This window comes from Bos indicus x Bos taurus, chromosome 6, assembly GCF_003369695.1.
Source record: "Bos indicus x Bos taurus breed Angus x Brahman F1 hybrid chromosome 6, Bos_hybrid_MaternalHap_v2.0, whole genome shotgun sequence".
NCBI lineage: Eukaryota > Metazoa > Chordata > Mammalia > Artiodactyla > Bovidae > Bos > Bos indicus x Bos taurus.
Genome location: NC_040081.1, coordinates 76,050,293 through 76,062,952, shown reverse-complemented (window position 1 = coordinate 76,062,952; position 12,660 = coordinate 76,050,293).

Below are 12,660 nucleotides of genomic sequence, written 5' to 3'. Positions count from 1 at the left end.
GAGGATCTTGCTTTGATTTATGTCATCGAGTGTTCTGCCTATGTTTTCCTCTAAGAGTTTTATCATTTCTGGTCTTACATTTAGGTCTTTAATCCATTTTGAATTTATCTTTGTGTATGGTGTTAGGAAGTGTTCTAATTTCATTCTTTTACATGTAGCTGTCCAGTTTTCCCAGCACCATTTATTGAAGAGGCTGCCTTTGCCCCATTGTATATTCTTGCCTCCTTTGTCAAAAATAGAGTAAAACATAGGGGCATGGGTTTATTTTCAGACTTTCAATCTTGTATCATTGGTTTATATTTCCATTTTCTTTTTTTTTGCCAGTACCATACTGTCTTGATGACTGCAACTTTGTAGTGTAATCTGAAGTCAGGAAGCTTGATTCCTCCAGCTCCATTCTTCTTTCTCAAGACTACTTTGGCTATTCAGGATCTTTTATATTTCCATATGAACTGTGAAATTTTCTGTTCTAGTTCTGTGAAAAAATGTCATTGGTAATTTGATAGGGATCACATTGAATCTGTGGATTGCATTTGGTAGTATAGTCATTTTCACAATATTGATTTATCCAACCCAGAAGCATGGAATATCTCTCGATCTGTTTATATCATCTTTGAGTTCCTTCGTTACTGTCTTATAATTTTATGTGTACAGTTCTTTTGTCTCCTTCAGTCAGTTCAGTTTAGTTCAGTCACTCAGTCGTGTCCGACTCTTTGCGACCCCATGAATCGCAGCACGCCAGGCCTCCCTGTCCATCACCAACTCCCGGAGTTCACTGAGACTCACATCCACCGAGTCAGTGATGCCATCCAGCCATTCACCCTCTGTCGTCCCCTTCTCCTCCTGCCCCCAATCCTTCCCAGCATCACAGTCTTTTCCGATGAGTCAATTCTTCACATGAGGTGACCAAAGTACTGGAGTTTCAGCTTTAGCATCATGCCTTCCAAAGAAATCCCAGGGTTGATCTCCTTCAGAATGGTTAAGACTTTGAAAAGATCTGAAGGAAGTGAGGGCATAAATTAATCAGGTATCTGAAGAAATAATGTTCTAAGCAGAGAGAGGTTAAAGGTTTGAAAGAGGTTAAGATAGATCAAGGTAGGCTCTTGGTATGTGTTTAGGGCAAAAGACCAGTGTAAACAGATTAGTTTGAACTAAGGAGAGAGAAATAGAAGAAGTCAGAGTGGTAAACAAGGGACAGGTGCAATAGGTTATTTTTGGCTTTGACTATGAGTGAGATATTTTGAGCACAGCAGGCATAATACTATGATTTATGCTCTGGGAGCCTCAATCTGGATGTGCACACAAAATACAAAAACATGCAAATAAAGATGCATACACTGCTACTATGAATATTGGAGCACATGTGTCTTTTTTGATTATGGTTTTTTCTGGGTATATGTCCAATAGTGGGATTGCTGGGTCATATGGTAGATTTATTCCTAATTTCTTAAGGACTCTCCATAGTGTTTTCCACAATGGCTGTATCACCAACAGTGTAGGAGGGTTCACTTTTCTCCACATCCTCTCCAGCATTTATTTTTTGTAGATATTTTGATGATGGATGTTATTTCTGGTGTGAGGTGATACCTCATTGCAGTTTTGATTTGTATTTCTCTAATAATTAGTGATGTTGAGCATCTTTTATGTGTTTATCGGCTATCTGTACGTTTTTTTTGGAGAAATGCTTACTTTTTGATTGGGCTGTTTGTTTTCCTAACGCTCACAGCAGCACTATATACAATAGCCAAGACATGGAAGCAACTTAGATGTCCATTGACCACATATCAGTGAATAAAGAAGATGTGGCACATATATACAATGGAATATTACACAGCACAAAAAAATGAGCAAGTCTGAATCAGTCCTAGTCAGGTAGATGAAACTAGAGCCTGTTATACAGAGTGAAGTAAGTCGGAAAGAGAAAAAAGTATCACATATTAATGCACATATATGGAATCTAGAAAATGATATTGATGAACCTATTTGCAAGGAAGGAATGCAGACACAAATGTAGAGAATGGACTTGTGGACACAGTGGAGGAGAGAGAGAGTGGGATGAATGGAGAAAGTAGCATCAACATATATACAGTATCAGGTGTAAGATGGATAGCTGGTAAGAAGTTGCTATGTAGCACAGGGAGCCCAGTCTGGGGATATGTCATGACCTGGAGGGATGGGATAGTGGGGAGGGGAGGGAGGCTAAGAAGGGAGGAGATGTATATATATTTATGACTGATTTGTGTTGTTGTACAGCAGAAAACATGAAGAAGGGCATGGCAATCCACTCCAGTATTCTTGCTTGGAGAATCCCATGGACAGAGGAGATTGGCAGGCTACCCATAGAGTTGCACAGAGATGGAGACAACTGAAGCAACTTAGCACATATGCATGCATAGCATAAACCAACACATTATTGTAAAAGGTGTTTTTTTTTTTTCAATTTAAATAAATGAAGTGGTTGCCAAAAAAAAAAGAATGCATATAGCCCAATGTTATTATTATAATGGGACATAGCAGAGAGGTAATTCAAGGGAAGAGGCCTCTTTCTCTTCACAGGGGTTAGAGAAGACAATGCCTTTCCCCTTTAGTCACATGACACAGTGATAATGACTTTTTCAAAAACAGCGTTCTCCTGTGAAGTCCATAAAGGCAGGACCTTGTCTGTCTTGCTCTCCACAGTAATCTGGGTGCCTTGCACATCATCGGTCACATATAAATTAGTTTTTGAAGTATGATGATAATAGGAGTTATCCAGGAGTTGAAGCGGTGGCCTTCTAGATAAAAGACATGCAGGTGGACTCTGCATGGCACTTGATTTCCCCCTCTGTGCAATGATGGCACTGGATTAAAGATCTTTATTTACAGTGACTGATGCCTTTTTCAACTATGGATATGATAGGGTCTTTTCTTTCAGGTCAATTAAAATTAACACTTTTTTTCTTATAAGATGTATCAAGTACTTTAAGTGAAATTATGACTGTATCTGTTGTATTTTCCTTCTTTCGGCTACATCTTCTTCTTTAAGCTAGATCTCCCTGAGGGAACAAAACTAACCACTCCCATTTCAGTACCATTCCTATACTGATGCCTTAAATCTGTCTCTAGCTTCTATTTTGTCCTGGGCTCCAGGCCCACAGATACAATAAAATCTTAAATATTGTCAACCTAGTTTTACCACACTTCTTTAAATATTGACCTGCTCCCCTAACCTACTTTGTTCTCTCTTTCTTCAAATAGTACTAAGAACTACCCCCAAAAGAACCTGAGCTTTAACTCAATTCCTTCCTTCTCTTTGCTCCACACTTTCAATCACTAAATCGTGTGCATTCTAGTCCTAGCGGGTTGGTGAACTTGTCACTTCTTTCTATCCTTACTGCCAACTTTCTTTGGGTCCAGCATCAACTCCGGGCAAGATTACATTATCGACCTAACATTTTTGTCTCTGATTTCAACTTCCTCCACACTTCTGCCAGCATAATCTTTATAAAATGCAAATCTTACATTGGTATTCCCCTTCTGAATGCATTCTATGGCTTTCTGTATAAGAGTTCCTTAATTGGCTACATTATATGCTTTTCCTTCTTCTTTCTTAAATGCAGAACCACAAATGTATTCAGGAAGGCTCCTTAAAGAATATAGGCTCAGAAAGGAGGTGTGCACTTCTGCCATTCTTCCTTTTTGTGCCTGTAAGATGGCTATGATATTGGAACTTAACCAGTTATTTTGGACTTGAGGCTATGAGGTTAGAAGCCATATAATATACTAAGGATTTTAGATGGGACTACAGAAAGGTTGCAGTCCATGGGGTCGCTAAGAGTCAGACATGACTGAGCGACTTCACTTTCACTTTTCACTTTCATGCATTGGAGGAGGAAATGGCAACCCACTCCAGTGTTCTTGCCTGGAGAATCCCAGGGACGGCTGCCGTCTATGGGGTCGCACAGAGTCGGACACGACTGAAGCGACTTAACAGCAGTAGCAGCACAGAAAGGTAACATGAGTCCTTGATGTCTATGGATTAGTCACACCAGTTCTGGCCTGCTTGCTTTCAATCTTTTTCATGTGAGAGAAACAGAATTTAATCTTATTTATTCACATATTTGTTTTTTCATTACATGCAGCCATTTATAATTCCAATTGTAGGATGATCTGTATAATTTGTGGAAGAGAGTAAAAAATGAAAAAAAAAAAAAAAAGCAGGGAATCATGTTAAAAATAATTAAGACTTTCAAGGAGCAAATATCAGAGCTTTAAAACAGACAAGGGTCTATTTTAAGCCCACATCCTCACATGAGATAGCTAAGTCGAAAACCCATCAAATCAGACCTGTTTGATTGAGAGACACCTATTGCTCTTTGGTTCAAAGTCCTAAGAATACTTTACTAGACTCTGAAATCTGGTATTTGCTTGCCTTTCCAGATTCCTCTCTCATCATTTGCCATCTGTGATGCAATCATAATGAATTATTATCAGTTTCCTTGCACTCCCAGGATATGTCTATGCAACCAATCTCACCTTATACTCTTCATCTGGCTAATATCTATCCACTTTGAATGTTTCAACTTTGAGGTCACTAATTTTGGGGAAACTTTTCTGACTTTCCAAGTCTAAGTTAGATGTCCCTGACTTGAACTTGCATTGAACCTTATACTTCCTTTAATTTATGTACTCATGAAATGTGGTGTTATTAATTATGCTATATCCAACTATACTGAAATCTTTGTGGATGAAACATGTGTCCCTTGTTCAACCTCATATTCTTTATACTTAACTGTATATAAAATGTAGAAGGTGCTCAAATATTTACTACTGGATTTTGAATGAAAGACATATGTTAAGAAAGGGAAGATTCTGGATTTTATTTCTAGTTCTAAGAAATTATTACCTACTTTTTCAACATGCAAATCTAAATTTTGAGAATAAACAAGTAAAACAGATAAAAATTTTTAGCCTTTGAAAGGTAAGAGTGTTTAATGTCAGGAACATAGTAAATATTCAAAGTATACTGGGGGTAAAAAAAAGACACTGTATATTTTCAGTTGTAGTACTCAGCATGTGAAGTGTAATAGTAGCCTTTATAACACTGAGCATCTAAAGAACCTGGATTAATATTTTAAAAATGTGGTGTATAATTTAACACAATGTCCATAAACCTCTCAGTAAGTTCTATATTCATTTAAGAGACATTTTCAGTCAATGCAAGGGTTTTATGTGCATAAACACATGGCAAACTTCACAAAGTTGGGAAGTGTCTTATGGAGTAAATTAAAGCCAGTGTAGCCCTCACTGCCAAGTCAGATGAATTTAGCATTTATAGATCCAAAGTAAATGAATAAAGCTGGCCAATACCTTATAAAATGTGCAGAAACATATTCCTTTTTGTCTGGGTATGTAGCATTATTACTTTAGGACCTTAAAATGACCATTTTGATGATATTAAATAAGAGATATGCCCTTACTTACTGGATTTATTACACATATCAAAAGAGTTGGTTCTAGCTAGAAAACACAGGTTTCTTCTTTATCATTTAAACATTTTACATGAATCTCTGACTGCTTGGAATTCATAATAAAATTTCAAATCATTTTACAATAACTTCTGAAATCACGTTTTGGCTAATTGTAGAGTGAGAGTGTAGGCATTTGCATGCGTGCGTGTGTGTGTGTGTGTGTGTGTGTGTGTGTGTGTGTATTAGTTACACATGATTTGGGTTGGTTTGAAATACAGAAGTCATTTTAACTTTTTTAAATTGGTTTCCATTAATTTACTTCCTTTGAGTCTGATTTATCTTTCAACTGTTTGGTTTAATTGCTTGTTTTCTCTGTCTCCTAATAGTTTTTACTTCTATTGTTTTTAATTTTATTTTATTTTTTAACTTTACAATATTGTATTGGTTTTGCCATATATCAACATGAATCCACCACAGGTATACACATGTTCCCCATCCTGAACCCTCCCCCCTCCTCCCTCCCCGTACCATCCCTCTGGGTCATCCCAGTGCACCAGCCCCAAGCATCCAGTATCATGCATTGAACCTGGACTGGTGACTCGTTTCATATATGATATTATACATGTTTCAATGCCATTCTCCCAAATCATCCCACCCTCTCCCTCTCCCACAGAATCCAAAAGACTGTACTATACATCAGTGTCTCTTTTGCTGTCTTACAATAAACTGTGGAAAATTCTGAAAGAGATGGGGATACCAGACCACCTGATCTGCCTCTTGAGAAATTTGTATGCAGGTCAGGAAGCAACAGTTAGAATTGGACATGGAACAACAGACTGGTTTCAAATAGGAAAAAGAGTATGTCAAGGCTGTATATTGTCACCCTGCTTATTTAACTTATATGCAGAGTACATCATGAGAAATGCTGGACTGGAAGAACCATAAGCTGGAATCAAGACTGTCAGGAGAAATATCAATAACCTCAGATATGCAGATGACACCACCCTTACAGCGGAAAGTGAAGAAGAACTAAAGAGCCTCTTAATGAAAGTGAAAATGGAGGGTGAAAAAGTTGGCTTAAAGCCCAACATTCAGAAAACGAAGATCATGGCATCTTCACATCACTTCATGGGAAATAGATGGGGAAACAGTGGAAACAATGTCAGACTTTATTTTTGGGGGCTCCAAAATCACTGCAGATAGTGACTGCAGCCATGAAATTAAAAGACGCTTACTCCTTGGAAGCAAAGTTATGACCAACCTAGATAGTATATTCAAAAGCAGAGACATTACTTTGCCAACAAAGGTTCATCTAGTCAATGCTATGGTTTTTCCTGTGGTCATGTATGGATGTGAGAGTTGGACTGTGAAGAAGGCTGAGCGCCGAAGAATTGATGCCTTTGAACTGTGGTGTTGGAGAAGACTCTTGAGAGTCCCTTGGACTGCAAGGAGATCCAACCAGTCCATTCTGAAGGAGATCAGCCCTGGGATTTCTTTGGAAGGAATGATGCTAAAGCTGAAACTCCAGTACTTTGGCCACCTCATGCGAAGAGTTGACTCATTGGAAAAGACTCTGATGTTGGGAGGGATTGGGGGCAGGAGGAGAAGGGAACGACAGAGGATGAGATGGCTGGATGGCATCACTGACTCGAAGGACGTGAGTCAGTGAACTCCGGGAGTTGGTGATGGACAGGGAGGCCTGGTGTGCTGCGATTCATGGGGTCGCAAAGAGTCGGACACGACTGAGCGATTGAACTAAACTGATACAGGGTAATTGTTACCATCTTTCTAAATTCCATATATATGCGTTAGTATACTGTATTGATGTTTTTCTTTCTGGCTTACTTCACTCTGTATAATAGGCTCCAATTTCATCCACCTCATTATAACTTCTATTTTTAATGAGCCTATTACCTTCTTCCCCCTTAAAGTATTTCTTTCCATTTGCTCCTTTAGATGTTTTACCTAACACATTTCTTTTCACCACTAAGGATTTTAGAAGATGCATTTCTTTGCAGGCATATGACACTTGGCTTCTTCTTTGCTTAAGTTCCCTCTTCTGTTTTCTTTCTTATCTCTTGTTTGGGTCTTTATGTTTTCCACCCCTTTTTCCTCAACTGCTATTTGAAGTTCCCCTTTTATTTGATCTTTCCCATTTTCTTCCTCCAATCCCACCTTATCCACACACCCCCCCCACTTTTTTTTTGTTTGTTTGTTTGTTTTTGAACAGTGAGGCTGTTTCCCATAAGCAAGATTCTGAGCCGGGAATCCAGAGAGACGTAGGTTGAAAATGGGCTAACTTATTTAATTAGAAGAATACCCCTTTATGAAATAGTATATTGCCTTTATATTACACATTTTAAACCAGAAGTAAATATAGTTACCTTTTCTGGAACTACATTATGCTATTTTTATAACTAATTCTCAATATTTATGACTATGCGTTTTATTGGGAATATTCTGTTATTTTAATACTGAGTACTTAATTTGAGTAATTTAAAAACAGAAATACCCAGAATAAAATTCATGGACCTGCTCACCAAGTAAAGGTTCTTGGGGCTTTATGAGCAGATTCACAACACTCAATCTCTGCATCAGTCAAAGAAAGGCTATTGTCTTTTCAGTTCCCCTTGGCCAAAAAGGAAGCCCATGTCTTTGTTTAATTCTTAGATATTGGAGACAATTTTTGCCCCACTTGGGCATTCTCCTTGGTTCTTTATGTGAACTAAGATGCCTACAGTATCTTTTGAGAAGAACTCAAACACTCTGGCTGCAGGGCAAGCATTCCACAAAGTGTGGCACAATTTTTACCATTGGAGCCAGACAACCCAGTGACCTCTTGGCAGTGTAAGTATCTTAAGTGCTTTTTCCATATGGAGACGTTATAAAAGAAAGACATCCTTAAATAGAACCTTAAGGTTTGGATTCATTATTTCCCCTACAAATATTATTTCCCATCATGGTTGGTTTCTGATGAGAGGTCTCTTCTAAGCTTCATATGACTATTTTCTTACTGTGTTTTCACATGGCAGAGAGAAGAGAGACAGAGAATACTCTGGTAGCTCTTAAAAAGGCCACTAATCCCATTGTGAGGTACGTCATCTCACTCTAATTACCACTGTGTTGGAACTTGGAGCTTCAACATAGGAATTTGCAAAGACATAAAACAGTCCACAAGAACCTAATATGCTGTCATCAAAACTGAATCCTTGATACAACACTCATTAGTGGTGCAGAAATAGAACCAGTCAATCTGCTATCATCTGAATGTTTATTCCCCATGAAACTCATGTAATGAAATCTTATTGCCCAATGTCATGGAATTAGGTGTAGGGTGTTACTAGGTCATGAGGGGACAACCCTAGTGAGTGGAATGGAGGCTTAATGCTCTTAGGAAAGAGACCGTACAGAGCTCCCTGGTCCCTTCTGCCATGCGGGGATACAATAAGAAGTCTACAACTTTGAAGAGGGCCCTCACTTGACCCCACTGGCACCTGATCTCAGATTTCTAGACTCCAAAACTATGAGAAATAAATTTCTGTTATTTATAAGCTACCCAGTCTGTGGCATTTCATTATAGCAGCATGAATGAACTAAGACATAGTCCTTCCAAAGTCAAGAATTGAACTCATTCATCCAAACAGAGTTGGGAACAGTAAGTCCAACAAGCTATCTGACAGGCCATGTGGGAGGCAATTCAACCTATGTATCCCAGCTGTTGTATGCCCCATGTGGAAAAAATGTGAATAACTAACACCATTTTCATTGCCACACATCTCGTGTGCACTTAGAACTGTGGTGTGTCTTTTATAGAAGCCAGAAATTAGTTTGCCTCCACAAAAATGGAAACTTTCATTCTTAGGAAGCCAAAGGAGTTTCTAAGTGTTCAGTAAATACAACCAATAGAATATGCAGCCTTCTATAGGAATATGAAGCCAAAAAATTAAAGGACAGTTTCTCCTTGGAAGGAAGCTAAGATAAATCTAGACAGTGTACTAAAAAGCAGAGCATCACTTTGCCAACAAAGATCTGTATAGTCAAGCTATGGCTTTTCCAGTAGTATGTGTGAGTTGAGTGCTGAAGAATTGATGCTTTTGAATTGTGGTGCTGGAGAAAATTCTTCAGAGTCCCTGGGACAGAAAGGAGATCAAGCCCGTCAATCCTATAGGAAATCAATCCTGAATAGTCACTAGAAGGACTGATGCTCAAGCTGAAGCTACAAGTACTTTTGCTACTGGTGCTAAGAACCAAATCATTGGAAAAGACCTTGATGCTGGGAAAGATGGAGGGCTAGAGGAGAAGAGGGCGACACAGGATGAGGTGGTTGAATGGCATCACTGACACAAAGGACATGAGTTTGAGAAAACTCTGGGAGAGGGTGAAGGACAGGGAAGCTTGGCATGCTGCAGTCCATGGTGTCACAGAGTCAGACACAACTCAGCAACTGAACAACAGTGAGCAATAGGACTATGCCTGAAAATGGCTACCCTTAGTTGAAAAAGAGATCATCAGAGGAATAACTAATTCATTACTTACACATAATCAAAAAGTGTCCCTATCTTTGTAGTCATCCAATTAGAAAAGGTGGTATGAAACATTTCCCAGAATTTGTTAAGCTGAGGTCTGGAAGGAAGTATTTTTCATTGGCCGTCAGGCTATTAATATATATTTTTGAAGTCTTCCTCTTTGCAGACCATACACCATCCCTATTTCTCTCTTGTAGTCCTCTTATACTGACAATTCTTTCTATTTAGGGGCTCAGCAGTTTTCCAAACTCTGTTCTCTTCCCATCACATCTTTTTTGCTTCCTTTATATTTCTACAATTTCAACTACCACCTATAACCAACTAATATTCATAACTATCTTAATCTTAGTCTCAGTTCAGTTGCTCAGTCATGTCCAACTCTTTGTGATACCCTGATGTGCAGCACACTAGGCCTCCATGTCCATTACCAACCCCTGGAGCCTACTCAAACTCATGTCCATTGAGTCAGTGATGCCATCCAACCATCTCATCCTCTGTCATTCCCTTCTCCTCCTGCCCTCAATCCCAGCATCAGGGTCTTTTGCAGTGAATCAGCTCTTCGCATCAGGTAGCCAAAGTATTGGAGTTTCAGCTTCAACATCAGTCCTTCCAATGAACACCCAAGACTGATCTCCTTTAGGATGGACTGGTTGGATCTCCTTGCAGTCCAAAGGACTCTCAAGAGTCTTCTCCAACACCACAGTTCAAAAGTATCAATTGTTCGGCACTCAGCTTTCTTTATGCTCCAATTCTGACATCCATACATGACTACTGGAAAAACCATAACCTTGACTAGACGGACCTTTGTTGGCAATAGTTTTGTCTTATATATCTTTCCTCTTCTACCCTATATAATCATCTTTCAGATACTTTATATAAATACCTCATTTAATTCTCACACTGATTACTTATGGCTTCTGCCATAAGTGAAAAAGAACTAAAGAGCCTCTTGATGAAAGTGAAAGAGGAGAGGGAAAAAGTTTGCTTAAAACTCAACATGCAGAAAACTATAATCATAGCATCTGGTCCCATCACTTCATGGCAAATAGATGGGGAAACAATGGAAACAATGGCTGACTTTATTTCTTTGGGCTCCAAAATCACTGAAGATGGTGACTGCAGCCATGAAATTAAAAACACTTGCTCCTTGGAAGAAAAGTTATGACCAACCTAGAAAGCATATTAAAAAGCAAGGACATTACTTTTAAAAAAGTAATTTTTTTTTCCCCAGAAGGTAAAACTGAGATCTGAAGCTCAATGACCAAGTGGCAAAACCTAATTTTGAATCCATGGGTTAAACATTGTGTTATTTTTCCATTTCCCTACTTATCTGTGTTACTTTTTAAAAAGTAAACCAGGATTGTGTGTTAGTCACTCAGTCATGTCTGGCTCTTTTTGACTGCATGGATTATAGCCCACTAGTCTCCTCTGTCCGTGGAATTCCCCAGGCAAGAATACTGCAGTGGGTTGCCATTTCCTTCTCCAGGGGATCTTCCTGACCCAGGGATTGAACCTGGGTCTCCCAAATTGTGGGTAGACTCTTTACCGACTGAGTCACCAGGGAAGATTATCCCTGCTTAAGATCTATAATAAGTGCATGATCACCTGTAGAAGGGTTTGGGTTTCTGTTCTGGATACAAAGGTTCTATAGTATGGACCTAGAATGGTTTTCCAATAATTCTCCAATTCATAACTTCTGGTTAAATTATATGCAACTACTCACATTTTTCTGGAAAAAAAAAAAAAAAAGAATTCTGCTGTTTCTTTGCTTTCGTACATTTTATGTTCATTGTCAGGGATGCCCATTTCTTCCTCATCAATGTAGAACATTATTCATGCAATAATCTTTTTTATTTTACTCCAATTCTGTAAGAACTACCTAGGTAGAGTGCCTTAAATTGTGCTTAGTTGCTCAGTTGTGTGTGACTCTTTGTGAACTCTTGGACTGTAGCCTTCCAGGCTCCTCTGCCCCTGGAATTTTTCAGGCAAGAATACTGTACTGGACTGGGTTGCAACTTTCTCCTCCAGGGGATATTCCAGACCCAGGGATCAAATCCATATCTTCCATGTCTCCTGCATTGTAGGTGGATTCTTTACTCATTGAGCCACTGGGGAAGCCCAGCATGACTAGAATTAGGTTCCCATATTATAGTATTTTTTAATATGATGTTTATCTGTTTCTCTCTCATACTATCATGTTGGTGCAAAAATAATTCCTGTTTCAAACTCTGAATTTTAAATTGTTATAACTAAGCTCAAAATAAGAACCATTACAATCAACACATTTTTGCTAATGAGAAATAACTTGGTTTATTCCTGTAGCATAAAAATCTGGGCTTCAGATTCATTGAACTCTTGGAAAGCATTTTCTACATCCTGTTGGCTGTGGAAGCATTTCCCCTGAAAAAAGTTGTCAAGATGCTCGAAGAAGGGGTACTAAGTTGGCAAGAGGCCAGGTGAATACAGCAGATGAGGCAAAACTTTGTAGGCCAATTCATTCAACTTCTGAAGCATTGGTCATGCAATCTGTGGTTGGGCATTGTTGTGGAGAAGAACTGGGCCCTTACTGTTGACCAGTGCTGGCTGCAGGCCTTGCAGTTTGCAGTGCACTTCATTGATTTGCTGAGCATACTTTTCAGATGCAATGGTTTCACCAAGATTCAAAAGCTGTAGTGGATCAGACA